Source organism: Anas acuta, chromosome 2 (assembly GCF_963932015.1).
Source record: "Anas acuta chromosome 2, bAnaAcu1.1, whole genome shotgun sequence".
NCBI classification, from domain to species: Eukaryota; Metazoa; Chordata; class Aves; order Anseriformes; family Anatidae; genus Anas; species Anas acuta.
The window spans coordinates 61,750,656-61,778,147 of NC_088980.1; the positions used below are offsets into that span (position 1 = coordinate 61,750,656).

The following is a 27,492-nucleotide window of genomic DNA, read 5'->3' on the forward strand; positions in this document are numbered from 1 at the left end:
TGACAGCACATCATTCTTTCCTAACTGATGTTGATAGTGTAAATATTTTATAGTTCATGTGAAAATATTTTATAGTTCATAGCTTATGTAAATATTTTATGGTACACTGTAAACTGGTGGAATGGTTTGGCTGGTGTAATATTCACAACAAAATTGTCTGAGGCTAAGTCCTTTCTTAGATGTTACTTTGTGCACTTTTACTTTTCTGTTAGACAGTCCAATTTTTACTTTTTAACATGCCTTGTTAGAGGAGCTGAGACACAATTAGATTGCTAGCTAGAAAGGAGATTTATGCACTGTGGTGTATCAGGACAATTCAAAAATTAAGACAGGAAAAATATTTTTACTGTTTGGTTTATGAAAACCTCTCTGTAAATTACAGAAAACTTCATTTCCATTTATGGTTAGACGTAAGAGAAATATGCCTTCTTTTATATATTCAAGGCCAGGTTAGATGGAGCTTTGAGCAACCTGGTCTAGTGGGTTGGAATAAGATGATCTTTAAGGTTATTTCAAACCCAAACCCTTCTATGATTCTGTCTTTAACGAGTCAACTATGAGATGGTGTAAGTTTGAGAATGTTTTTTATTTTTTTTATTTTTTTACTTTAAAAAATACTAGGTGTTGTTAACACATAGATGGTTAACACTTTAAAATGGCACAACTAAGTAATCCCTAAAGATCAACAAAAGTGGGTCTCTTGAGCCTGCTTTTGCTATGCAGAACTGTTACCTTTAAACTTAAATCAACCAAGATGTTCTTGACAATTTCTTGAATTAAAGATTGGTTCTAGGAATATGACAAAAATCAAGTAGTTAAAATGCATATTGTGGGAGTATATCTGAAAGGTCCTTCAAACCAAAATTAGATGGGTCATCTTTCTAAAAATTACCTTTTTTTTTTTTTTTTTTTTTTTTGTAGTTGAATGAGAAAGAGGGAAAAGATTTATTTCTAGAGGATAAATGTTTATATTTTTCAATATTAGTTAAAATTTGATTTTAGGCAAGCTCAGATTTTTCTTGGTAGATTCCTTTTGTTATTTTGTTTTGTTCTTGAATTCCCTTGTAACAAAGAAATGTTATTACAAACAAAAGTGTAGTAAAATAGTAATTACCATAGGGATCCCAACATTGTATACATTGCTTTGGAAGCGAGCACTGTGGTAGGACTTAATATAGTCTCTTTGCTGCTTGGGCGAAATGAAATTGCTTGGTAATGCATTTCCTGTGTTAGAAAAGACCTTGTTTTCTTTTTTAAAAGTCTTTAGCATCTTCTGTCTTTGCTTGAACAAGTATTTCTAATGCAAATATTTGAAGTATTCAAAATATGGAACATCTTTTTTCACTAAAGAAGGTATAATGAGGCTGGATAAATATAAATAGTATAAAGTCTCACTCCAAAAATTATTTAAGTTGTAGTCTTTTTGACATAGAAATTACTATTGTTGTATTTTTGAGGCTACTGCTTTTCATAGGAATTGTTAGAAAAAAAAATCGTCTGTTTTTCTTTTGGGAAAGTTGTCTGATATGAGGACCATAGTTCTGTTCTTTATTTTTTTCGATGGAGAATGTATTCAGTGAAGAAATGATCCATACCCCACGGAAGTAAGTAGCATGGCTCCTGTTTGCTTCAGGGGAATTTGGATTGAACTCTGAATGTAAGTGGTGTCAAAGTTTTAGGGGCATTGTAATAAAATTGGTATGATAAGTCCTACAATTAAATACTTTTAGTGTTGGAATAAAACTTGGTTCCCTTTCCATCTAACACCACTGTCTGAGAACATCATGCCTTATGCCAAAAACTTTTGTAATGAGGAGAAAAGAAAAAAAAATGCATATTTTTTCACTGAAGTAATTGTTTTGTACAAAAGAAAGGTATTTTCTACATTGGGTTTTGTGGTCAGAAAGAAAATGTGCATGTTTTGCTTTTATAAGCGTACTCCAAACCTTGTCGTCTAGAGCAGGAAAGAATTTCCAGTTAACATGAATATCTGATTTCACTGCTGTTTGTTTCACTCAGTCTCCAGGATTTGGGTTCTATGAGTTGCATTCTTGATCAAATAATTACTGTAATTTATATATATTTCTTTTAAATGAAGCTGTAATGGTATAACCTCTCCTAATTCAGCATGATGTAAAGATGTTTCATACTGCTTCCCTTATTTCCTTTCATCAGAACAGTTATACTGAAGTTATAACCTTTGTGTGAACAGGCTTTTTAACACAAATCTAACAATCACAAATGTTCAACTCATGTAGCTTCACTGCCTGTTTGATACCTATTTAAAATGTATTCTGAGTAGTTCTTTCTTTGCCAAACTACAAATTTTTATAATGAATTGCTGAACTGATTTGAATTTTATAGCTGTAGTTGACTGTAAATGTTAGTTTTCAGATTTTCAACTCAATCAAATATAAGTTGTTTGCGTGGTATGTGAGTAGAGATACAAGTCAAAGCCATCGATGCTGAGGCCAAGAAAATAAATCAAGCTGCATTTATTTCTCCTGTAAAAATCATTTCTATTTACAAACTATTTTTTTTTATATATCTTCTTGTACATGACCAAGAAGGCAGGATGTATTCAGTGCTACAATAAAGTTGCAAATGTATTGTAAGGAAACTGTAGCCTTACTTTTAATCTTCACAATAAAGGAGAAACAGGCATTGATGTGTGCAGTGATGAAAGACTTCTTTTGTTTTTACACTCCTTTTCAGTATTTTCTTCTAGAATTCATCTTTATGAATTAACTGTATATGTCAATATAGATTTGAGTTTTACAGTAGTTAACAAATAGTGACATATGGTGTTCTGTTTTGGAAGGAAAAGAAAAGCTATTTTATATATAGTAACTGTGTATATTGGTAAAAGGAAATGTCATTATTGTGATGTTTGAGTGATTTGTAGGAAGAACCTATCAACATAGCGGAAAATAAATTTTCGATAGATGCCATTTGTGTGACTATGTACTACAATTTCTTGAGCTTTGGTTTAAAAAACAACAACAAAAAAAAAACAAAACGCAAGGCAATTGGATGTGCTGCTAGCTCTTGTTCTAAAAATGAGATGAATTTACAAATGAACAGCAGTTGAGGTTACATAGGCTTTTTCAGTTTAAAGGACTTGGAATATAAAATAAGATTGCAGCAAATTGCATGGTAGCTGCTGTAAACAGTATGTCCTTTATACAATGCTCTCTTAGTAGAGACATGTTATTGCTTGAAAGTGTAAGTTAATGGTCTTTAATCTCTACAGTGTGTTTTCTGTCATATTATAGAATCATAGTTTGGCAGCTGCTGCAGGTGCTTGCCTTGAAATTATAATTTTCATGCATTGACTGTTGACATACATTATTGGGGTTTCCAGGTACAATTTGGAATTTACAATAGGAGTCATAAGAATCACTCTATTTCAACCCATGTAGATTATAACCTAGTGAATCGAAGCAGTACCAGGCATGTTTAGTTGTAAAGCATTTAAACCAGTTACTATGTTTAGAAGATTAGTGCAGTTATATTCCTCTTAGAGAAAGAAGAGAAGGGATGGATTTGAAATGTGGGGTGGAGTTCTCCTAGGGCACTGTTGCTTAGCCAATTTTAAGTTCTTGAACTGTTCAATCTTGTCTCAGATTCATGTTTTAAGTTTTTTAAAAAATATGTAATGACTGAGCAAGCTCCTATATATTGCGTTATACTACAATAAAATGTAGGAAGATTAAGACAAATGACGAAGCAAATAGGTTTGTCCTATATTCCCAAACTTGTAGTAAACCTAGGTCCCTTCCTGTTCTTTGATGCAACTGTTGCACAATACCTTAGGTCTTCCCATGTTCTAAGGCTTCTTTGTCACACCCCCTTAAAACTGCTAACCCTTTTGTGTTTTCTAATACTGAAATCTCAACTATTACCCATGGCCCCAGCAGCCCAGCACCATCAGCTGCTATTTGTGTGCAAGTTGTCAAGCCAATGCACTATTGTTGACTGGCAGTAGCCATCCAGAGAAGATAGATAATGTGAAGATTCCTGACCTTGTCTCAGTGGAACTATTAATAGGGTTTGCACTCCCAGTCTGCTAAATAAATAAATAAATAAATAAATATATATATATAGGAACTTAATGATTTCTGGGTCTTCATTTCATTGTAAAATTTATTAGTGGACATTGCAAAAAACAGTTGCTAGGAATGGGCAGACAGAACAAGTTTGACATAAGCGGTCAGCACAGTTACATAACCTTAGAAAACAAGGCTTTATAACTAGCTGGTTCCTTATTTTTTGATTGGTGACACATTTCAGCTTTTCTTTAAGGCACTTCATAATTTGAGTGTGTCTTGCCATTAATAAAGAGGGCCTAACATGCTTTTCAATACAGATCTGCTAGTACTAATTGAAGCTACAATTTTCTTCCCTTTTTTCTTGTAATTCATCTATTGTGTCGTGATCATCTTATTTATATTATTACTGAAAAGCTTGTCTCACAGAAATACCTGGCTGCAAGCAGCATTAATACGGCTTTCAACGCAGTTCTCAGATACTGCTCCGTAAACAATTAGTTGTCCAGTTCATTCTGCTTTCTTTGGTATGTAGCCTGTGTCTGTCTTGGCTAGTCTTGGTCTTGTATCTTAAGTCTGCATATGAATTGCAGCTTGAAGAAATTAATGCATATAGGAATTTTTCATTGCTTGAAATAAGGGAACAAAGTATTCAGTGTCCTTCAATTTTTGGAGAGGTGGTTGTATGTTTGTGTTTACAGGGAAAAAGAAGTATTATCTTATTTTACAGTTGTGAGGAGTTTTCATCCTGCTGCTGCTGATCATGCATGTTGGATTCTCTTCATTCTGGTTGTGATCCAACAGGAATGTTGAAATCTTGTAAAACAGTATCTAAACTATTAAAATACTATGTGCCAGTTCTTGTCCATTTTATAATAATTTTTGATAACTATCAGGTGAAAATTAGTTTTGGGTGTAAATCATTATGACATCAGAAATAACCAGTTGAATCTGAATTGTATCTTCTGAATTGTATGATTTTCTCCTTGAAATTTTGGTACTTCAAGTGAAAACCAGTATTCCAGTTAATAGTTGACAAATATCCACATGTAAGCATTTTATGTCCTTGTCCAACACATATGATCAGTTTTCAGAAAAGACAGCCGATTTAAACCAGTATTATTACAGCGAGCCTGATTTATAAGACATGGGATTTTGCCTCAATATTTAAGGGCTTGCCTTTGTGAGTGGGGACCAAGTGATATGTATTTGCTTCACCGGAATTCCACATGAGCTACATATGAATGAAATGACATGGGTACAAAGCTCCCAGATGGCAAAGTTGAGCAAAAATTGTACTAATACACCTACAGCACAACACTAATATAGTTATGTGGCTCCCAGATTGGAGATGGTTCATGATTTCCCATTTTAGAACAGGAGTGGAACAGCTTTTGAACTCTCCACACCCTTTTCTGCAGACATGCTTAGACGTTGAGCTTAGTGATATGGTTTAGTGAAGGACTTGTTAGTTTTACGTTAGAGGCTGGACTAGGTGATCTTGGAGGTCTCTTCCAACCTAGACGATTCTGTGATTCTGTGCTCTTTTTCTGAGCTGTTGGGTGTTCTAACAGAATTGTCGATACTCTCTCTTTCTTCAGGCACATGTCTCTAGGCACATGCTTTAGGTTCAATCCCAGAAACTCATGCTCAGAGGTTTCCAGAATTGACTTACCTCAAACTAGTGTCAGCATTTCCACCTCTGCCCAGGTGCACGTACTTAGTTTCCCCACTGTTGAAGGTATATGTATTTGATACTTAAGGAAATCAAAATTAAATTCCGTGGATGAGTTTTTAAATGTGCATGTGTACACACATGCATTTTGTTGTATGGTAACATGAAACATACAAATATGTGAAAAACAGTGCAATCCTAAATGGAAGTTTCTGATTTATTTTCATCTCTTCAGTGAGAGGTTTTGATCTTGTCACTGCTTTTTGAAAGGAAACATCAATCTCCCCTCTTTGTCTTCATTCTGTTAGCTTCTTTCCTTTTCTTTTTCCACTCTTGGAAATAAGATTTCCCTCAGCTACCAAAGGACTCCTCCTTTTGACTTTAGGTCTGTTATTCTTGGGACTTGATTCCAGACTCACCTTATTGAACTGACTCCCTATAATCAGTCTTTTTTTTTTTTTTTTAATTATTTTTTTAATTATTTTTTTAATTATTTTGTTTTGTTTTGTTTTGTTTTAGGGAACTGGAGGTCCTCCAGGTTAGTGATCCTTGATGGTTTCCGGCTGTTAGCTGCCTGTTAGATGCAGTAATTTCTTCACAGTGATTTTGGCACAAAGATGTGGAGTATATCGAAGGAAAATACCTACATCTAGGAGGGCAGTAGAAAATTTATAGGCAGTAATACAAAAATGATACGTTTGTGTACGTGTCTGTACATATATATAGATGTGTACATATGCATAATTTGTCAAACCTTTAGTCTTCAGAATTGTTCCTGCATGTATTTTCAGCATTGCATATCATAAATAAAAGCTAACATTTTGCTTCCATGATAGGTGAACCAACAGTTCTAGCACTTAATATACTAAAAAAATAAACATCTTCCCATTTGTCTCTTTACCTCACATCCATCTACTGATTTAGGAAGCTATGCTCTTAATTTCTGTTCTCTGATCTGCTACAGAGGTGTAATACCAATTAAGTATGGGCATTATTTTGGGCATTTTTATGGGCAAAAAACAGGAATTTGTGTTTACTCAAATATATATTTGTACACATACATATATTTGAGTAAACACAATTTCCTATCTTTTTAAAACCATGAGTGCTGTACATTGCAGTATTTTAACACTTGCAGTGCATAGAGCACTTCAATTGTTGGTGATTTGTGGTTAGTAGCAACTAAAACTCATTATGCTCTATTCACTAAAACACACTTAGAGTGTCATTAAAGGTCCATTAACTCTTTGTTCATGCCTCTTAGCTCCTTTCCTTGCTTATTAATCAGTTGATAAAAATCTCAAAACTGATCATTAGTGATTGAGTATTCACTCAAGAGTTGCACTTCTGACACACATGGCCTCAGGAACTCGACATTTTGGAAATGATTCATTGCTTGATTAGTAAGGACTTTTACCTCAAAGCAAAACCATTAGGGTTTATCATGCATGACTCAAAGGCTATATATCACACCCACTCCTGTAATAGTCATTTTCCCCAGATAAGGTCAGTGAGAACTACACCCATAGTATAAATTAGTTCTTTTTGGCTTAAATAAATATGCTGTTCTTTGGAGGAGTTATATTTAACTTCTCGTTTTATTGCTGTTTCTGCTAAATGTAGGTGGTTGTTCTCTCCTCTCCTCTCCTCTCCTCTCCTCTCCTCTCCTCTCCTCTCCTCTCCTCTCCTCTCCTCTCCTCTCCTCTCCTCTCCTCTCCTCTCCTCTCCTCTCCTCTCCTCTCCTCTCCTCTCCTCTCCTCTCCTCTCCTCTCCTCTCCTCTCCTCTCCTCTCCTCTCCTCTCCTCTCCTCTCCTCTCCTCTCCTCTCCTCTCCTCTCCTCTCCTCTCCTCTCCTCTCCTCTCCTCTCCTCTCCTCTCCTCTCCTCTCCTCTCCTCTCCTCTCCTCTCCTCTCCTCTCCTCTCCTCTCCTCTCCTCTCCTCTCCTCTCCTCTCCTCTCCTCTCCTCTCCTCTCCTCTCCTCTCCTCTCCCACTAAAAGTAACTTATTGGCTATTACTTATAATTCTCTATTTTACTTATTTAGCTTTAATATTGGAATACTTACAAGGTCATCAAAGCCCCTTTTTATTTGAAGATGTATTCCAAAACTGTCTGAACATAGTTAGCTTGGGAAGCATATATTGAGATTGCTGGCACAACTCTTCTGTATGAGTCTACTTGCTCCAGCGAGGGATAGTCTTCTCTTAAGATCAACCAATTTTTGGGACAAACAGGTAAAACTGATGCTCGTATCTTTAGTAATGCATAATGCATGAGGGATCTCTGTAGGGACTAAAATAACTTGTGGGTCTTTGAGTGAAAATGGAACAGTTTGTCTGCAATTCCCAGAGAAAGGAATAGTGATACGTCTTATTTATTTGAAAGAAATCTTTCTCATCTTTTCTTCTGAAATACAGTGTATCAGATACCTGTACTGAAGCTTAAATTATCGCTAGGCTCTCATAGGGAAAAATGTTCTCCATAGACAAGAGAGAAAATGATAAGCAGTAGCGGAAACAAAACTAGAATAATAAAAAAAAACAAAACCAAAACCAAACACACATACAGTGTTCATAGAAGGATGGAAAACCCTACTATTTCATGCTCCTTAGAAAGTTTTTATGAGTCAGCCCTGTAATTATGCAGTATAACAGCAATATAGTTGAGAACAACTAGGGAGTGTAGGTGATGAAAGATATGATGGCTTTGCAGTTTGCATACGTGATCTTTGTGAAATAGCCCATTACAGTTTGGTGACCCAGATGTGATTAACTGTTAGGCAAATACGAAACTATTATCAGTTTTGGTTAATTTCTGCGCACAGTACTAAGAATGCTTTTGGCAGCTTCTGATATATTTTTTACAGTTTTATTTTGAATGACTATTATACTTGTTTTTAGCAGCATGTGCACAGGTGCTGTGCCTTCAGGTAGCTGAAATAACATATCAAACTAGATCATCCTCTGGTGTAGCTTGCAATGAGTTGTACTTATTCTGTTATAATAAGTTATTCTTATTCTATGCTGATACTGATTTCTTTGAATTATGTAATATGATAATTGTGCATTGTGGTTGGATGACAAGTATATGTTGCTTTAAAATTCATGCCAAGTAAATATTATATTTCAGAAACTTTAATACTCAGATGTAGTGAAATATCAGAGTTCTTTATGCTTCATCATATCAATTTATATGTTTGTTATTACTAATGATTGACTACACAAAAGAGCGAGGGATACAGAAGTACTGTGTAATTTAATAGCATTTTACTCCAAATTCTGACTTAAACACACACATGCACACTACCAATAACAGGAAAAACAAAAAGCAAAACCTCCTAAAGAAAGCTGGGAGTTAATTGGTTGGTAGCTGATCTGACTACTGTATATACTCATCTAATGCTTGAAGATCTTGGTGTGGGTTAAGTATTGAACTGGAGTTGGTTGCTGTCATATATTTTAGTGCAAACCCAGGAATACTAAGTTGTTTTGTCTGTGAACTGATTCTGAAATCACTTTACATCGAGCCCTACAACCACTTATTCCTATTAACACGAAGAAACTGAGCATCTAAATCACAGTTCTGTTGATCTTGGGCACTCTTACAGGTGTGACATTTAACTTAGCCACTGATGATAGCTGGCCCAAAATGACTTGTATGAGTCACCTGATGGGCTGATGTCTGAGCTTGGAGTAGACACATGACACTGTGTCATGATGACTTGCTCATCACAGTTCTTGGCTCTGTCTGGTGCATCTAATGCTGCTTATATGTTCATTGCACTCTCCTGATCAGTTGAGTTAGCATTCTGACTGGTGTCACTTACCAGAGGAAGTATAGTAGTGGGCTTTTGGTTATTGGAGAAAAAAAATAATAATTCTAATTGTAAATATATATATATAAATAATTAAAAATCTAATTTGTATAAACACTTTATTAAAACAAAAATGTTCTGTTTCTTTGTCTTGGATATTCCTTTCAGTCAGCACAATCTCAGCTCAGCTGCTGCTCTAGTTACCACCTCTGTGAGGAAAAATGTAACTTGTGTGGTCATTTTCCCAATTTAGATCTTTTTAGTAAAAGGTAAAGTTTATATTGGAGCTAAAGTGCTGGTTAAATCTGTAAATTGACAAAAACAAAGGGGAATAGAACTCTTTCCTCTATTTATTCTTGCCAGTTGGCATCTCAGATCTGTTTTATGTTTCAGTTGTGCTTAGCTACTACCTTCCAGTTAGTATTTAGTTAGTATTTATACATTGTGAGGCCTTTAATTATTCTATTGTGGATAATTTAAACCAGTATGGAAAAGGTGGTTAATGCAAGAAAAGTTGGTGTAATGAGCTGAGGAGGTCAGAAGTCAGGAAGCAAGAGGATAGTAATGATAAGTATCATTACTTTGTAGTTACTATTTTAAGGTTTTTGTGAAATAAAATGCTCCATCCCTTCTGCTTACCTTGAGTTCTTTGAAGTTTTATGGTTGCCAGTTTCTCGGTATAGTATTGGTAATGTAGAGTGGATACAGCGTTGGAGTTACTTAGATGTAAAGTTAAATATCTGCTTGAGCCCATTGTTGGATGGAGGGTGAGTGCGTTCAGATCTTGAGGTAGTAGGCTTTGACTGCAAATTCTTGTATATATATATATATATTTTTTTTTCTTCACAAAAAGCCTTCTGGTCAACCTAGAGAATATTATGCATGAGTACTGAAGACTGTGCTTGCCAGTTCAAATTCCTATGACATGGGATGGAAAGGTGGAAAAAAAGACATTATGTTTCAGAAAAACTGGATGTCTTAAAATGTATTTTTAAAAGGATTGTTCCTTTTCCCTTTGGGAAATTTGAAAGCATTTGGTATGGATAACATTTTTATCTTGTTCGTTGTTTATACTCTCTATGCCAATCGACTTAGAAAAAGGAACGCCTATTAAAGGCCTCTGAATTTGTAGTCTTTCATGTCATGTTACAATGCGTCTATTTACTGCTGTCAGTAGGCTCGTAATATATTTAGCTTGAAGAGGTTAACAAGCATACCTTGGAGTGTTACTTTTATTTTCTGTTCTGTGACACTTAGCAAAATCCCATTATACAATTGAGTAGTATTATAATGTTAAAATGTTAATTTGTTCTGCATTCCGTTAAAATTGGGTTTTTTTTCTTGTGCATTGGCCCATTCGTTTTGTATAAAACCTATAATTTAAACACTGCACCGTAGAAATGTCCTAAATTAGTAACCTTTTGCCTTTGCTACCCTAATTACATCTCATTATTTAGTACTTAAAGAGCAACCTCTAGCTATTGGTTAAATATTTGCTAGCTAATTAGATTTGTCATGTTAAAGAAAACAGTAGCCTTTGCCTCTGTCCTAATTTGAATGGGGCTTCAGAGTTTTGAGAAAAATTTCTTCCATACTTTTCTGGAGGAAAAATGAACTTTTTGCATTTTCTTTTTTTTTTTTTTTCTTTCCCCATTTCTTTTTAATGAGCATGTCATCATCCATTATCTGTCTATTACATTCCAGTAGACAATTGCCAGTCTGTCTTAAGATATATATATATATATAATCGAAAAGGTTGTTCTGTCTCAGTATATTATTGTATGTCTTCTAGGTACATTTATTCCTTTCAGCTTTTATGAGTATCGGATACACTCGATTTCTTTTTTTTTTATTGTAGAAACAAATATGAAGCAGATTAGTTGCTGGCTACTAATAGCTGTCTTTCAGACTTTTTTTATACCTCTTCCCAGAAACAAGTCTGTGATCTTTGAGCAAATTCATAAGGAATATGATTCATTAAAACATCTGCTAAACCATGTTTTCTGACAAATGTAAGGATTGTCTTTCTCTCTCTCTCTCTCTCTTTTTTTTTTTTTTTAAATTTTATATGGACATTCTATGCTACAGAAGTTATGAACAGTTTATAGCTTGACTTAATCTTCAATGTTTTATCCAAATGTACTGGCTTGTATTATTTTTGCATTTTATTTTACTTTTTTCATTTTCTCCTTTGTATAAAAGCATGTGAATGGATTGTGGTTCATAATTGCAACTAGTAAGAATTCTGTGATGTGAAATTACCTCTAATTTGCAAAAGATATCTTGCATCATTTCCTGCCTTTCTTTTCTTCTGAGATCCACAGTAGTGGAAACTTGTCTACAATAGTTTTTCTATCTGACTTGACTCCTAGCCAGTCATTCACATCAGTACGTAACTACTGTTCCTTTGTATAGTTCTCAAAATGTTGCCTCACACTCTCCATTTGCTTTTGGAAGCCTAGTGTCTCCAATTAGTTTGTTCACCTATTCTTCATATATATATTTTGTTACACTTCAGGTTAAAAGAGAGTGGCATGGTTGCAAACTGAAGTACAACTCTCCATTTGTATTTATTGTTGTAACATCACCGACCTTTTATTTTTAAAAAAAACATTGGAGACAAATGGAGAAAAATGTGTTAATACAAGTTTTCAACTTGCTCATGTATTTTTCTTCTGTTGGAAGAACAGAGAAACATTTGGTCTCTAGTGTATTAACTTGGTTACTATGAAAAATAATGTCATTTTGAAATCTTTTTTTTTTTTTCTTTTTTATTTCTCCCATTGGAAGTGTAGGGGGGAAGAAGGATGTAGTGGCAAGGAATGCCAACAGTGCAATTCCAGAGAAACAGGTTGGCCTGACCAGTTTTGGGCTAAGTACATTAACCTTTGAAGTAGTTAGTTTCTCTAAAAACTTTTTTCATGTTTTCAGTTTCCTTTGTCACTGTTTATAGATTCTATATTGCTGGAAGCTTTGAAGCCATTAATTTACTATTCATGTGAGGGTATTGACTGCATTTATTCTTATTTTCAAATTCAACAAGGCAATCTGTAAAGGCAATGATTATCCAAGAGGTCCTGTTGTTCTTTGGAAAAAAAATAATCTATGGAAACCTTTTCCTGAGAGGAGTTCTTGAGATTTATGTGGATTACAGAGTATTAAGAAGGGTCATTCCTTAATTTTCTTTCCAAGCTAAAATGCCAAGACACAATTTTAGCAGGTATTAGTAAAAATTGAAAAGTATGTTTTGTGTTCTGGGACTGGTGCCAACATCTGTATTTGCAATTCCCAAGACAGGTCTAAGAATGAAAGTTTTTCCTCATTGCCCTCAGAAGACTTCTAGAAACAAGCCTGTGACATTTCTGTTCCATTGCATCTGTGTTATTTACTTCCCCTTTAAATTATTTTCTTTAGAAGTTTATGGTCAATCCAAAGAGTGGGGAAAAATGTCACAACCCTTTGTTTTGATCACAGGTGCATTTTTCTAGTAGGAAGGCGCGTTTAATTTGACATGTGGGATGTTTGGGTGATTCTGCAGCAGATCCTGAGCCAGAATAAATTATCACAGGAGTTAATAGTTTTGACTCTGGAGTCTGTTCTTTAGCCTGGGTAACTTTCTTCAGGTTCTTCTAGTGAAAGAAATGGGGCTGCAAATTTTGCAATTTCATACGTGCAGCAAATTGTCAGGAATTTTTTTTTTTTTCTGAAGGGACCCAGTCTCGTCTTACTTTAGGCAAGTGTTATAACAATTTACATTGTCTTTTGACTTTTTACTATTATTTTGAACAGAGTGATCAAATGGAGGGAATAAGGTTTCTAGGCATATGTTGCTTTTTAAAAAATAATGTCCTTATCAGGTGTAGGATTTTTAAAATGAAGGAGGAAGATTTTCCAGTCTGTGTTCTAGAAGCCTCCTCAGTGCCTTACTGAGATCTTAATTTGTTGTAGTTTTATTATGAGCAGTAGTGAGCACTCTGTAATCCTGTTTGATGCAGGACTGTTGCAGGTGCTCTTTTAAAATGGGACACTTATCGGAACAACAAAATATGGGTTTAAAAATGTAAACACTGTTTTTAAAAATCTGAAATGGCAGTGTGTGCTCCAAAACAGTGTATTTTTACAAGAAATAATATTTCTTTTTAGGCTTTTTTGTTAACATTTGTATTACATATGGGACAACGTTTCTTTCAGTTTAAAAATGGATTGTTCCAGCAGAGTGCAGCAAAAGACAAATATTGTAAATATGTTTACTTCTGTCAAGAGTTGGTATGTCAAAAAGTGTGTGTGTGTGTGTGTGTGTGTGTGTGTGTGTGTGTGTGTAGAACTTAGATAAAAGGAGCTCATAATTTATAAAATACCAAATAAAATGTGGAGAATCTGCATAAGCAGATTGCACTTCAGTAAGTTATTTCTGCAGGTTTTTCCTTCTGCAACTCTTCAGTAGAGTTTGCTAGGAAAATAGTTAAAGAAGTGTTAGTATATAGTGAATTATATATAATGTCTGTAAAGATTTTTCAAACAGTGATAAATAGAAGCAGAACTTTGAATTGTAGATAGCTAAATGTTGTTGGGTAGTAATTTTTCTGAGGCTGGACAGCAAGCACGTGGAAGAATTGAGATTACAATTCAGACATTTTTCCTTTCTTCCCCATACTTGGACAATTAGACTGCTCTGCCTTTCATGATTTTAGCTACTGTATTTTTTTCCCCCTACTTAACTGCTTGGAATTTAGTGAGTCTTATTTTTGGCCTTTGTTTCACCATAATATGCAAAAAATTCCTTTAGAGTTTTGAAGCCTTACTTTAAATTACACTGTTAAGAAAAGATTCTATAGTTACATTCTCCCCCAGAAATGTAAATAAGAGTAAGTGTGAGAATATTTGGTTCTGGATAATATACACAATTTGAGTCAGCCTTCTAGTTTATTGTTGGGAAAAATTTCCAGTGATACAAAAGGATTCTTGCATGTTCCTTAAACATCTGCATGTCTAAAGTCACTTTAAGCTATTTTTTCTTTATGTAGGCATAGCTCTGTTAGATATTAGCAATTAAAGAATACTGAAGAGACCACTGAGAAGTATAGTTATTTTTATTATAATGCTAAAGCCAATAGTAATTTTCAGAAGCTGAAAAGAGAATACCTAGTCTTTAAAGCATGTGTTAATGTATGAGATACTTAGCAAAGAAAAGGTTAATAGAAGTACATATAAAAATTCAGATTAAAAATTGTTTATGTAAAATATTTCTTAAGAGATCTCAAAAGAATGAAATTTTCCTTAATACATCTGTTAAAATTAATATAATTTGAATGAAGCCATACATTTTTACTGATAGTTTCTAATGTTATTCACATGTCATAATCTGGATTTAAAGCCCTAAGTATGCTTATGTTTTCACTCTTTGCATTGCAGCCTGATCCTGGGTTTCAAAATGCCTTGCACTGCCAAAGTTGAAGGGAAGTGTTCCCAGGCGAGTTCATTCTCAGCTCATTAATCAACATGAACAGGTCAAATGTGAGACTGAGGGTGTGCAACACTGGGATTCCCATCCAGTCGCTTGTATGCACTGTTGTATCCCCACAACATGCCCTCCCATCCTTCAGCAGGTCCCCTTCCCCTCTGGCCAAGATGGGCCCTTTCCCTGGTGCCACTGCTTGCTGCTCTAGCCCATTCCTCCTCCTCCCTGCTGGTCAGATATGAACAGTTCTCTAGGGCACTAACATTGCCATGCTGAAGGGAAAGGGATGCTGGTTTGGAGAGTAATCACCCTAGGCCTTGTAGGAGGCTATTTTAGCATTTTTGTCTGATAAAACCAACAGCACTCCAATTTTCCACATGCTCTTGGTTCTAGAAGCTGTTGGTAATAGCCTCTGGTATATGTTGAATGAGGATTTTCTTCTACTGTGACCTGAACTCTCTCAGATGGCAATAAATAAAGCTCCTTTTTTTTAGGTTGAAAATACCACTGTTTGGTTCTGATCAGAATCTATAATACACAGTGAAGTAGCTCGAAATTTCTGAAGTACCTTTAGACTCCAGTTAGGATCTAGGCACCCTGTGTATTGGATGCTATGTCAATTGAAAATAAGCCTTTTCTTCTCCCTCCTCCTTCCCCCGCCTCCCCTCCTCCCCCATTTTTTTTTTTCCACCTGAAGTTCTTGCCATTTCAGTATACCAAATCTGAACCAAGATTTCAATTTAACTTTTCTGACCTAAGAATGAAGGTCAGAGTGATGAGGACATAGGAATCTTTAGGGAAGTGGTTACACAATATGATGATTCTGGGTTCATCTCTTGACTTTTCTGATATTGTTTATTTTGTTTAAATTATTGGATCTGTCTCAGTCTGTAGTCTGCAGGGAATTAGTTACATTTACCATATCAGAAAATCTTAACAGAGCCAGAGCTGTGTTAAACTCATCTAATAGTTTTGTTGTTTTCCTCCTTGCCTCAGTTTTGTAAAGACTTTATTTGCTAGAATACAAAGGGGAATACTCACTAATCACTCACTAATGAGAAAATGTGATTATTGGAGTAGTCATTATTTTTGTGAAAGTGATGCTTAGTTTTACAGAGCGCGTTATTAGTGTTGATGAACTAAAGAGATCAACAAATATAGGCTATATGATCATGAAGAAGAGTTTAAAACTCTCTCCAGTTATTGTTGAACATGCGACAGTGACTAATTTTAGGGCTGCAGTATTAATTATCTAAACATTCCTTTGTGGTAGCACAGTGTGGCCACTCTCAAGTTGAAACCTTTCTGTGCAGGCACAGCCCAACTTTGCCTTCTGGCAGGCCCAGACATGTATCTGCCAGCTGAGTGGGATTGCTGTGTATGTGGTTTTTATCCATATTTTTGCCGGCCAATTGCTTCATGTTTGCTGCTAGCAAGACCATGCTAGCTCTGAAAAGAGCTTGAAAGTCTCGCAGAGTATACTTATGGCTGAGAGGAAAGGAGGTGAGATTGCAAATATTTAATAGTAATAATAAAATAAACAACAACAACAACAACAACAGCAAAAAAACACTGAACCGCAAGGTAGAATCATAAAAGCTCTTTGGGTTGAGGAAACTTTGAGTTGATGATTAAGCCTTGATTATTATCTTGCTGAGAGTCCATAGCTTGGTCCTGCAATTTTTATATGAAGAAGTCATTAGCCTGAGAAGCACTTTGTGTAAGTAGTACAATGAAGGTTTAAAAATTCAGCAAGGGGAAAGAATGTGAAGACAGTGGCTACAAAGAGTACGTTCACTGTTTTTTGAGAAGAGAAGATGGAGTGATAACTTGAAAAGAATATGTTGTACTAATTTTATTTATATACATATTTTATATATATATATATATATATATATATATATATATATATATATTATTTAATGATGGCACAAACTTATATGCTCCTGGATTGACTATAGCACATGAACTATGTACAGAGAAAGAGGACAGATTTGGGGCCCTGGAATACAGAGCTGTCTTTATTATTGTAGTACCAGACCCTTTGCAGTCTTCATTTTTTACTTTTCCAGGCACCACAACTAGTAGGGGTTATTTATGGTCTGCACAGTGTGACTGTTTGTGGTGGTTGTGAGGAAATAGGAAAGGAGGGGAGATCTGAGTCCTGGATGCATTTGTTAAGCCTAGAAGAGAGGTGGGTGCAGGCTATTTTTAGGTAAGATATTGCAGAGGATAGCACTGTACTTTCAGCAATAGTGAGTCATATTTTAGCTGAAGGGAGATAAAAGTGTTTGAGCAGGTATTGATTTTGGATAAGAGGAGGAGAGTTTAGGAAGACTGAGGGCTACAGAAAAATGGTAGAGGTTGTACTCAGATGAAAATATGAGTAAGATGAGAAAGTGAAGAATGGAAGAGAACCTGGAATTTTCAGATAAAAATAAAATAAATATTTTTATACATACTACTTTTTTTTTTTTTTTTTTTTTTTTTAATCCAAATATTCAATTTATAGAGGCCTAGAAAGGATTTAAAAAGGGAGTGGGAATTTAGATTTTGCATGTCCTGACTGTCAGAATAGAGATGGGATAGGGAAGGATAGAGGGGAAGAAACCCAGAAAGTACAGAAGCTAGTCATGCTTCAAAGCAATAGTAAATATTTTGTAAAGATAAAGGAACATTTATGCTGCTTTTACACTCTTTTGTCACATTTGATTCTTTTCATCTAGTAAAGGTAATAAATAAATAATCATAAAATATTTGTGTTTGAAAGTTCTTCTTTGGTTTCCATGAAGAGTATTTATTTTCCATCAGTCCATTACAGTGTAACATTGATTGGTGCATGTAATGTATTATTCATACTGTTCTAATTTCATTCCATTAGCAATGCCAACATTATGTGGAGTTCTGCAGTGGTAATGTTGTGTGAAGAGTCTTTGTACAGCAACTTGCACCGTGGTTCAGATCCTATTTCACATTTAGTGACAAGACAGAGTGAACAACAACACCTTATTGATAGTACTCAGACTTTGTTCCCCCTTCCTCCCCCTAAATGCAATGAGCGTCGTAAATGTACTGTAGAGCTATAAACCAAATTGCAAAAGGCAGAATGTGTGTATCAGAACTAGTTTATTTTTAGTTCCTGTATTATATCTTTGTCTTCCCAATGGCTAGAGTCATCAGAACAGACAAATAACTAAAACCATCAGTTGACAAAAATAGCAAGAAAAGAATTAAAAGCAGCCTTCAAATAAAATAGTCTGACATTTTGGTCCACATATATGATCCTTTGGGTATACTTTTTGATCATGTAAATTAAGCCATGCCTAGAATTGATTTAAGTACATACTAAAGCCAACTGCACAGTATGGTTAAGATTACTGAAGGTCTGCCTAATGCTAGTACAACAACAAAAAAGAACATTTTCATTTGAATAACAACTTAGGTTTGATGGCAGCAGGCTTCTTTATGCTGCATTGTGCGTGGGAACTTTTTGCACATGCCGTAGGCCCAGCCTACTGTGATGTGATATCCATCAAATTCAGTGATAATCAGTTCATTGACTGATTGGTTAGGGTGTGGCCTTGTTGCCTGAATGCTTAGTTCCTTCCCCCTCCCCTCCCCCCCCCCCCCCCCCCCAAAAAAAAAAATATATATATATATGTTTTTCTTCCCAATTCTCTCTGTCCACAAAAAATGCAAAATCTCTAAACAAGAATATAAATATTAAAATCATAATTAACAAAACAAAACATCCCACAATGGAATTTCTGAATACTTAGTTTATGGAATTACAAGGAAATAAAAATGAAAGTTTTAAGTTTTTTGTTGTTATTGTTGTTGTTGTTTTTGTTTTGCAGATGCTCTAATTTTTTTAACAGCTGTATTAACAATGAAATAAACTCTTCCTGGCATGGACACTTTAACAACAACAACAAAAAAAAAACACAACAAAACACCACCCCCCCCCCCCCCTTTTTTTTTTTAAGGTGGATGTGTTATGAAAGAAAAATGTCTGATATCTCAAACATTTTTTGAAGTTTATCTTTGGAGACAGGGAGAGCCTAAGCAAAGTCAGGAAGGATGTGAGAAATGGGAAGCTTAGAAATTGAAAAAAAGATTAAAAAGCCTCTGAAAAAATGAGATGAGGGGTGTCAAACACTCTAGAGACTTTAAGGGGATAAATAAGAGAACTGAGGGGATGGACAGCTTGAGGTATGAAAGGAGTAGATTTGATAGTCAAGGAGGAATATACCAAAGCAATTAGAAAACAAAGGTTTGAAAGCAAAATGATGGTGAGGGAGGGTATTTTTGTTTTTAAGTGTAAGCTTAGTCCAAGAAATATAGTTGTACTTTGGTATCTGTTAAGATTGGGGTAAAGATTTGCTCAGCCTTTTGGAGAATAAGGAGCTTGGCAGTCTTTAGTAGGCTCGGGATGTTTTAAGAGTTACTTAGTTGTATATATACAGAATTTTTTCTTTCTCTGACAAGGAAACTTAGATGCAGCAACTTATGTCAATAAAACACTATTTCAGAGCTAAAATAAGGTGGAGAACAAACATTTATTTATAGCAATGTTATATCTTCATTGTAATGAAATTTTATCTGTAATGTTGTGAGTAGAATTCACTATAGAAAATATGGGTAAGTTACTATTTTCAGTAAACATTACGTTTTCAGGTTTTCTTTGCTTTTACATTAGTTTTAATTAATATTTTGGTATGTTGACTAATGTTTTTGTATGTTTTCCAGAAACAGCTTTGAGTGCTGTAGATTATTTATAATAGATCATGAATTACAGCACGCATATACATAATGTGAGATAATTATAACAAATTATTTTGAAATAATCAAAGTCTAATTAAAACAGTACAAGATTAACCTCTTTGCTTGCAAAAACAGTAAAGATGCTCCACCCAAATGGTCCCAAAATGCATAAAACCCCATGGATTTCCTACCTTCTCCTTCACCTAGTGATTTCCAGCATGAGGGAAAAAATTAAAAAAAAAAAAAAAAAGTTTTTACAGTGTCTTGTGTGATTTTTGCCCTTCATAGGAGTAGTTGTATCTTGATATATTCCAGATATGTTCTAAGACAGAGTAAGGGGGAAAGAATTTACTCTGGCCAGGGTAGGATATGGCATAGCCAAATAACACAGAAGATTATATGAAAGATTTCTTCTCAATGGCTTGATTTTTTTTTTTTTCCCGTCTTCCTCCTAACCTTATGAATTTTGAATTCTCAGTTTGGGCCCAGCTTTGACTGGAGGAGGCACATCTCTAGTGGATACCAGGAACTACTGTAGAGAGCCCCAGGCTACTACTACAGACTTAGCAGCTGCAGTGTTGAGAAGTCAGCAGTAGAATAAGTGCACATGGGCATGAGATGTTTTGCACCAGGACAATCTGTCTGTTAGGCTTTCAGTAAGAAAGGCACTCAGACTCTGCTAGGTATCATTCACAACACTACATATTAAACACTGACACTATAAGAAGAGAACAGTGTAGATAATCTTATGTCCCTTTAGATGCTAGGAATGACAGGTGGAGTAGTATTGAATGGGTCTCTGATCCACATCCAGCAAGCTAGGCAGACCCCGTCTGAAGAAGAGATTCTCCCTCATTTGAGCTATTGTAGTGTATTATATTTATCATTTCTACAGTCAAACAGAAATTGTGTTTTTACAAAAACTTCATGCTGCACTTTTAGGTAAAGCAAGGCCATGCAATCGTAACTGCTGTTACTGGGTGGGAGCTACCTTCAGGCTCTTCTTTTACAGGGTCTGGGTGTTTGTCCTGTGGCCAAGGGATTTGTGCAGGAAAACAGCCTGAAAGACAGACTGAACATGTGGTGCAGCATTGACCTGTGCAGATGTGGTGCAGGCCAACTGACGGTGTGGCCAGCTGATGGTGTGGACTCCTCGGTGTGCAGTGATTTTGCAACCAGGATTATTGCAGATGTGAAATTCCAATGTAGAGGAGTACAGTAAATGAGATGACTTTCAGATACTCTTCAACTCAGAATGAAAGTTATTGTTTAGTTTTAAACATATGATCATTATATATATCACTGTGGTGTTATGTCATGTGCAAATTATTAAAAATAGGGCAGGTGGCAAGAAATATCAATTATGCCCAGCTCCAGGAATGTGCAGATTTATTAATTTGAGAAACATGAAGTAGATGAAGATAAATTGTATCAATATGTTTTTAGCAGATACTGAATAACAGGAAGGGATGTTTCCAGCAAGTGTATAATTTGGGGTTAATTCTATAAAACTTCCTTTTTCTTTTAAAGTTTTAATACAGCTAAAGGTCTTATTTTCTTTGCTTACTTCAGATTGATAACTTAATGGAGTCATTGAAAACAATTAGCTTCAGCAAGCTGTCTCTGTTGCATAGATGTTTGGGATTTATATGTTGCAAATGTAACTACTTGCACTGGGGAAAATGTGATCCAGTGAATATAGTTTGAGATCTCATACTGGAAGATCTGGATGTCTTTTCAGTTTTTCTATGACAGTTTATACAATCTTCAGTAACTTGCTACATTTTAATGTGTAAAGGCACTGTGTGTGTACAAAAAGTGCAACATGAGGGATAAATGCCTTTTGCAAATAAGGTGTGATGAGAAGACATTTTTAAAGACATGACATTCTCAATCTTTAATCATACTAAGATGTAGATTTTTTTCTTTGAATTTCTTTCTCCACATCTACATTTCATTCCCTTTTCAATTTTGCAACCATCTGTTCCTATTAAAACATAATTATGTAAGTTTTGTGAACTGTGGTCCATATCCATGTTTGTGAAATATTCTTTAAGTGCCTTTTGTTGCTCTGATAAATTTGTTGGACTTGATCATTCTGTTTGAGGTCTTTGTCCAGATAGTCTTTATGATTTTGCAATTATCCTGAGCTATATTCATCTTGAAAACTCGAATCATCTCAACAACAATAATAAGAATAATAAAAATAGTGGAAAAAAAAAACAAACACAAAACAACACAACAAAAAACAAACAACAACAAAACAAAAACAAACCAGTGAGAGGGACAGATATTGTTTTGGCATCAAAATTTTGCTGTATAATTTGGTGTGTTTCATCTGTCATGTTTCTACCAGGTTGGCTTGCTAAATTTGGCTACTTAAGCATTGTAAGTCAAAATTGGCGGCTTACATCTTTACTAAGAAAAATAACAGATCAATGGATTTATTTGTGAAATTCATCCCCTAAATATAAAAACATAAGATGTTTTGGTTTTATATTTTTATATATATATTTAACATAAAGTTTTATGGGATGCTCTTTTCCAGCAGCATTGAGCATTGCTTCAAGCGTAGCTTAAGTTTAGCATGAGGCTCCTACTGTTTCATCATCCAATTAATCCACTGCTTGACTGTAGTGGTGAAGTCATAAGCATGTAATCATGCTACAGTGGAATTTCCAGTATCTTCAAAGATGTCATGTTACAAGCTTGTCATGTCACAAGTCTCATCTTACAATTAACAAGCTTGTCATGTTACAGTCTTTCACTACAGGATTGTTAATAAATTATGCAGAAGTGGTGCTAGAAGAATTGAATCAAGTTGGCTCATGAGGAGATTTAGGAGTATCTGTGCTTTGATGGAGATTTCTTACAATTTTTTGTAAGAATTTTTTTTTTTTCTTAGTGTCTGAAATGTAGGTATACAGAGACTTGTATAGAGTCTCATTCCTATGGACGAAATAGAAAGCTATATTTGAAAAAGTTTTTCAAGCTATACTTGAAAAAGTTTTAAAGCTGTTGCTACTGCCATATTGGATTTTTTTTTCTTTTCCATCCAGGTCATTATTATTGATATATTGAAAACATACCTAGTGATACCGTTCAGTGATTTCATAGCACAGATTGTCATCTGAGGAAAATAGTTATTAAAATATCTGGAGTCTGAATTGGAAGCTATCCTATTACTTTAATTGTATTTTCTTTTACAACTTTATTTCAATCCAGTCTTTTTCTTAATATATCAGCTATCTAGAAGCCACTTTTCTCCTGGCATCCTAAGTATCTTCTGTAGATATGACTGCCTGTTATCTTGCTTTTGCTTTTCTGCTTTCTTTTATTTCACTGCACTTAATTGTCTCTTGCTTTTTCATTTTCTCTAAACATATAGCATTATCAATTATTCTGGAGTTCATTATTTATCTTTATTTATCTATATATGTAGCTATTTAGAATTTATATGGACAAAATATATTTTTATAGGAAAATGCTTACTCACTAAAATTAGATTGCTTACTTGTTAGTTTCCAGGTTTTCAAAGTTATTTTTACTTGTCATAATGTTCTATTCAAATATTTTATATATGGAGCACTTACCTTTCATAAGCCTAGATTTCATTTTTGTTTTGAAAATTCAATTTGTATTTCCATAAGACTAAAAAAAAATTGGAAAGGTTTTCAAATTAAGATAAATGGATATTTCATTTGAATTATTTTCCATTCTTTATATTCTTGTTCTTTAAGTTATTTCATATTTTGTCCTTATTTAGTGTATGACAATTTCAAAACCCAAACCCACAAAATTTAATGGCTGGAAAATTGAATAACTTTGAAAATTCTACTGGAAAGCTTCAGTACTCTGTGTCTGCACTAAGATTTTAAGCTGCCAGATGTTCTGCAAAATGGATGTTAATCTGCACTTTTCAGTTAATTATATTTTTCAGGCTGTTGCATTAGAAACATTTTTATATTCATTACAGAGATACAAAAAATATGTAAGAAGTTATTTCTTGCATTAGAAATATCTTTGAATCCTTGTTCCCAATCCACTATTCTCAACATAACACTCCTTTCCCAGATAAATTCTAAAGGGAATCCAGATGTTTATTTAAATATTCATAACACAACTACAGTTGGAGCTGGGAGGATCATAGATACCTGTGTTCATTTCACACTGCATTCATCTTGTAGTTAAAAAATGCAGTATTCATTGCAGTACTAGCAGATGAGCTCTTTGACAGGAAAATGGATTTTTTTCTTCTTTACAAGTAAGGCATTATGGAAAGGAGGCTGTAGAGCTGTCTCAGAAAATGTAATGTATTGACTATTGACCACAACCCCACAGAAGAAGCTTTGTGTACTGTATATTGTATTCTTGAAGAATTCTGAATTTATTTGCACTTGTCCTAACACTGGATATATCTAAAAAGGGGATAAAACTTTTAAAGGAGACAGTTACAACTTTGCAGTTAATATTGAGCTGAATTTCACATTTAAGATAGATTTTATTTCGTTGTGGAAAAGCCAGGAGAGCTTACCATCTTGCTGACATTCAGTGAAGCAGGGAGGAAAAAAAAAGGAGCTGGAAAATCTTCATTAAGTTGTGAACCATCTGAAAAAGACAATTTATTTGGCAATGTTTGCTGACAAACTTTGCAAAGAAGAGCTATGATCAAAATCTTAAATTTTAAACATACGCTACCTATTAAAAGTGATATCATAGTTCATGTAAAATGTTTAGATTAGGCCTGCTTTATCTCTTAAGATATTTGTCCATGAGTATAAATGGATAAGGGGGTAGACATTGCTGTATTGCACATACCTTTAATTCAGGAATCTGCACAAGGGAATGCATGCAGTGAAGAGAAGTTCATGCAGGAAAGTATGAAAGTCAAGAGGCAGGGAATTTGGGGTATGTGTTCAGAAAGTTATAGGAAGACGTAAGCAGCAGTGGGAATTTGTAAGGTGAAAGAAAGAAGAATGTACTTGCTAGCTATTCTGAAGAAATAAAATATCTGCCAGCCTTTCCAAACTGGTATGGTATGCTTCTGCTTTTCATCTTATTAATGAAAATTAGTCAAAGTCCCAGAGAATCTGGTGTTAAAAGCTTTAAAAGAAAAGTAAAAGTAAGGAAGTTTGATAGATAGTACTAGAATATAAAATGATTTGTTCATAGTCAGCAAAGATTGTGTAGATTGTTCTATCAAATCAGTAAAGTCCTGACACCACTCTATTTTAACTCATTTAAAGATGTACTCCTATGCATTTCACTACTTATTTTGATAGATTATGTATTTAAGAATCTAAAATGAGAAATGTTAGCAAATGAGAGCAAGAACATTAGATGAAAGTAATGACGTGTGGACATGACTTGTATGGGAGTGCTAGAATAAGCAGGTAGCCTCAGTTCCATGGAAGAGTAGGTACCAGTGCTGCTTTTTGTTTTTTCTCTCCAGGTATTTTCTTCCTTCCTTACTCATGCATTCCTTTCCCAATATGGTATGTATCTAGGTGTATCTATTACCATTTGAGGGTTTTCCACCCAGATTTGGATACTAATGAATGATAAAATATCCTTGCACTCTCAGCTCATGGTAGTGACTTCTTTAAAACACTGTAACAATGGATTTTGTAAGTATGAGTTGCTCTCTGTATGTCTGACTTTATTCAGAAGATGAGTAATTCATTCTTGCAGGCAAGTAATATACATGTATTCCATTATTGTATCTAAAAGAGCTAAACAGAGATTTGAAAATATTAGTCTTTTATTCCTTTCAAGACAATGGGAAAATAGTTGAATTAGTGTACATGGTGTTTGTACACTACATACTAGTTTCTGGTCTTACCAGAGTAAATAAATGATACATGTAGGAAAACTGAACAATAAGGGATTAGAACTGAAGAGCTGACTTCATTTAATTCTTTACGTGAATTTTTGTAGTCATTCTTTCATGCTTTTATGACATTGAGTGTCATAAGGTAAATTACACTTCTTTGACTAAGGTTGTCAATTTAGTTGAAATCTCTGGAGTCTGAGGACCTAGGATCTGCAAATATGGGAATATCACGATCACATGGGGTAAGCTTCCATATAGCTGTAAGGCTTGTGGAGGCACATTAGGAATAAGATTCACGGGCATGAAAGAATTTCAGTCTCATCAGGTACCACATCAGAGAGCTGGCCCCTGGGACAATGCAGTCCCAGAAAACTGTGCTGCTCAGCAGCTGCAGTGCTACATTTTGTGTGATTTGAAACTTGCTTTCTAGTTCCTGTGCAGTGAATGATGATAATGGGAAATACTGGTCAGCAGGGATAACTATTAAATCAGCCTTCGGGCATCCTGCCATGTTTTCTGATGTTTGGGCCATCTTATATGTAAACCCAAGAGAGTTTAGTAATTATTAGAAGAAAGCGTAATTAATTTATAGAGTTCTAGTTATTTTGCTGAGTACTGTCACTGGAAGTACAATGAAGCCTTTAAGTAAGGTCTAGTTGCTGTATAAAGCTGTCTTGTGGCTGCTAAACTTTCACATTATACTGAAGTTGGATATAAACACTCCTTTTATAACTTGTATGTCACTGAAGTACGCAGATGTCTTGGCTCTGAAAGCACGTTTATGAAATGAGTACAGCACTGGAGTTATGCCAGGATTGAGACTCAGTAGTTTGAGGAGGAGTCCTAATACCTCTCAGGATGGGAGGTCAGCTAAATAAGTGGGCCTCCCTTGTTCTGGCAGCAGAATACTAGCCCTAAGAGAGAGTACTCTATGCATATTAGTTTCATTATGCAACAGTTCTTTCTGAAAAATCTGTATTGTAACACAACTTTGGTCCTCACTGGAAAGAGCCACTTCTGTTTAGTATAGGTGGTATGCCCTGCTAAACAGGAAAATAAGGAGAAAATCTCAGGAAAACTAATGTAAATTTTGATTAGTATAAATTTCATGACAATTTTTTTTGAAAGTGTGTAGGAAATGCATAGTTTTCTCATACCTATTAAAGGTACTTACTTTGTGTAGCAGAAATGTGGAGGTACATCTAATGTGTGTAGTATGTTACATATTTAGTGTGTGCAAGAATGTCCTTATTAGTGTATATACCCATGTGTATATAAGAATCCAGAGGGTTTAAAGACAACTGTAGCGTACCTCTAGCAGCATAAATTGTCTGATTTCTAGAATATTTCAGATGTTTCACATATGAATCAATAAGGTGTTCATAGTAAAACAGGTGGGACAGCCATGTCTCCACAGATGAGTTGGATATTGTACCTTCTTTTGTACAGACCAAATATATTAGGTAATTTGGAAGAAATAGTATGCAGTGGAGTTCTTTTGATAATTTGCATTGCCATTTTAATCTGTCATTTGAGACTGAGGTGTGAGATTTTATTCTAGTTTTTTAGCTCATGAAGAATTAGTGGCAGAGAGTTGTATGTTTTTCAACACTGAGGTACTTTCTTCCCCCAGTAATAATGATGAGATGCGAGTTAAAATTAAGATTACAATCATATATCTTACATTTCAACATTGCAGCTGTTGGGCAAGATTCTTGGCTTGGCAATGATACTGTCTTAGCTTAAGAAATGGTCTTCTGAGAATTCTGCTTTAGGTAGGTTGTATTACAGAGAGATGTAAGTTCATTCTGGCTGTGCTGCGATCCTGAAGTCGTGGTGAGAAGCTCAGTGCCCAAGCTACCAGGTCCCAGTGAGAGTGTGGGTAAGCACAGTGCCAAAAG

At 34.9% G+C, this 27,492-nt stretch overlaps 1 protein-coding gene across 9 annotated transcripts in view; it reads left to right on the plus strand.

Annotated features, from left to right (window-relative positions):
- The window catches only part of BBS9 (Bardet-Biedl syndrome 9), a 317,920-nt gene that overhangs the window by 89,350 nt on the left and 201,078 nt on the right, over positions 1 to 27,492 (plus strand). The gene's annotated exons all lie outside the window — the stretch shown is intronic.